At 47.2% G+C, this 2,982-nt stretch overlaps 1 pseudogene across 1 annotated transcript; it reads left to right on the top strand.

Moving 5' to 3' along the window:
- Positions 1 to 734: 734 nt before the first annotated feature.
- LOC123050351 (peroxidase 2-like) lies at positions 735 to 2,095 on the top strand (annotated as a pseudogene). The gene is made up of 2 exons (XR_006423755.1): positions 735 to 1,301; positions 1,390 to 2,095. The product of XR_006423755.1 is annotated as a peroxidase 2-like (transcript).
- The last annotated feature ends 887 nt before the right edge of the window (positions 2,096 to 2,982 follow it).

Here is a 2,982-nt window from a genome sequence, read left to right as displayed (position 1 = left end):
ATGGTTTATCCAAACTTCAAGTGGCTGGTTCTCTATTGACTTTGATATGGGACACCAATTAAGCCACAGAGTTATTAGGTTGCTCCCGATGTTCAATGTTGGCGTCGTCTCTTAGTTCGTCGAATCAAGTTGTTATCTACTCCCGATGTTCAATGTTGGAGTATGTAGCAGATGATGAATGAAAAGAGATGATGAAACTGTCCCTTATCGTAGATATGGTCTCTATGTGCTCATTCAATCAAACTCAAGCAATCTTAATAAAAGTGAAGAGAGACGTATAAGTGTCACCCTTCTTTTTTTTTTTTACCAAGGAAATAGGAATGGTGGCACCGGGATTGGGTTTTCTATCATGCACATGATATCCGCCGTCTGATGTTGTTTAAGGTTCATATTACGTTCCTTGTTTTTGACAATGCATGGTTGTCTTGTGTATAAAATGATGTTTTTGTTACTTTTTTGTTTTAAAATGTATCATAGCGATTTGTTGGGTAGCAGCAAATTCACACTGAAGCAAGTTCATTCTTATTCGTTGGTACACAACGAAACATTATGATGCATTTTAAAGCAAGAGAAGGTCATTGAAAAAAAATAGCGCTATTCTATTTTTTTTAAAAAAAAGAGGATATATCCCGGGCCTCTGCATCTGGAGAAACAAAAGGGTACAGCGAGTCAGCGGCATAACCGGAAATATCCCCTATAAATACCTCGGTGCACGTAGCTAATTAGCTATCCTAGCCGGCACACACTACACACTACACTACATATACTCAAGATAGAAAATTCTCTTTGTGCGTAGCTAGCTCTAGGCATTACCAATGACATCACCCAAGCATGCCTTCGGTTCCTACGGTATCGTGGCCTTGCTCTTCTTCTCCTCGGCCATTGTTTCAGCGGATCTTTCCGCTGAATTCTACGACGAAACCTGCCCGGACGCTCTGGACATCATCGAGGACGCCGTGAGAGCCGCCGTCTCCAAAGAATCCCGCATGGGCGCGTCGCTGCTCCGCCTCCATTTCCACGACTGCTTCGTCAATGCAAGTGTCTTCTTCATACGCTCGTCGCCTTCATACGATTTCTCTTTCCGGCAGGACTAACCATTGACCCGTGGACGTGTACAGGGCTGTGACGGATCAGTGCTGCTCGATGGCGCCACCGGCGAGAAGAATGCGGTGCCAAACAAGAACTCCCTTCGCGGCTTCGAGCTGGTCGACGACATCAAGGCGCAGCTCGAGAAAGCCTGCGCCAAGGTGGTGTCCTGCGCCGACATCCTCGCCGTCGCCGCCCGTGACTCCGTCGTCGCGGTAAGCACCATACGAATACAAGCTTCAGATCAGAACTCAAGTCTAGTTGCTTAATTCTGCTATGAACTCCGGTTGTTGTGATCTACAGCTGGGCGGGCCTACGTGGGACGTGGAGCTAGGCCGGAGGGACGGGACGACGACGAGCCAGGACACAGCGAACAGCGACCTCCCGGCGCCGACCTCCGACCTCGGCGCCCTGACCAAGGCATTCTCGATCAAGGGCCTCACCCAGAAGGACATGGTGGCGCTCTCCGGCGCGCACACCATCGGACAGGCGCGGTGCGTCAACTTCCGCGGCCGCCTCTATAACGAGACCGCGCCCAGCCTCGACGCGACGCTCGCCACGTCGCTGAAGCCAAGGTGCCCATCCACGGACGGCACCGGCGACGACAACACCTCGCCGCTGGACCCCTCCACGTCCTACGTGTTCGACAACTTCTACTACAAGAACCTCCTGCGGAACAAGGGCCTGCTGCACTCGGACCAGCAGCTGTTCAGCGGTGGCGGCTCGGCTGACGCGCAGACCACCGCCTACGCGTCCGGCATGGGCGCCGGCTTCTTCGACGACTTCCGTGACGCCATGGTGAAGATGGGCGGCATCGGCGTGCTCACCGGATCCAGCGGGCAGGTCAGGGTGAACTGCAGGAAGGCCAACTGAAGTAGAGTCAACTGTGCCAGGCTTCTCACTATGGTGATCATGTCAATTGTCATATTGTGTGTGTGATGATGAGCTCTGCTTCCAACGGTTGCAGTACTACAAATACAATGATAACAAACAAGGAATAATAAGATCACATGAAGCTGCTTGAGTGTGGATGCATGTTACTCGATTTTGTGCACTATATAAGTTTGATGATCTGATTTTTAATTTTCTTCGAGACAAATCAGATTTTTCAATTTGTGTGCTGAAAGTTCGAAGGATTTGCAAACGAGCTGGGCCTAATTTGTGCCGCGCTACACGTTACGGAATTGGGCGGTCTGTCAAAAACTCAAAACTCAAAGTGGAAGCACGGCCCTGTCGACTTGCCTAGCACATAGGGATACGGCCAGCTCCTGGTAGTTTCTAAAATATAGTGTTTTAAGTTCTGATTAGTACCACATTGCCTGGCTACGAAAGAAGAGTCGGTGGGGAAGGATACAAAAGGAGGAGCAAGCCTTACTTCAAGTCATAGCCTTCTCAGCCTTTCGACTCAAATCAAGTGTAGTATCTATTCTTATCATTTTAATATTTGACTACCAAAAGGGCCCGTGCGTTGTAACGGGAGCAAAGAATACGGCACACTCTTAATTTACAAAAATGGTGTATAATCTGAGTATTTGTAGCTACGGTCCAAACAAAGATGGTCTTTGCCTACAAAAGCACAAGTTCAAGATTCCACATGTTTTTTATTTAAACATGGCTTGCATGTAAATTTAATACGTACAAAGAAACGGGCAAGTGATCTTCAATTTCGTCTCCAATCCTGATTTTGCTGAGATGTTCATCCATTGTTGATTAAGATTGCACCCTAGATAGTAGTTTTTTAAAATGATTAACGGCTAAAATTACATCATAATCAAATTCTATATGTTTTTCTAATCAAATTCCATATATAACATGTTTAATTTGAAGTTACGGTTTAGAAGATATAAGTATTTTAAAAAACACTAGTAAAAGGCCCCGTGTGTTGCAACGGGAGAA

Source organism: Triticum aestivum, chromosome 2D (genome assembly GCF_018294505.1).
Source record: "Triticum aestivum cultivar Chinese Spring chromosome 2D, IWGSC CS RefSeq v2.1, whole genome shotgun sequence".
NCBI lineage: Eukaryota > Viridiplantae > Streptophyta > Magnoliopsida > Poales > Poaceae > Triticum > Triticum aestivum.
This window is presented reverse-complemented; position numbering and strand designations above follow the sequence as displayed.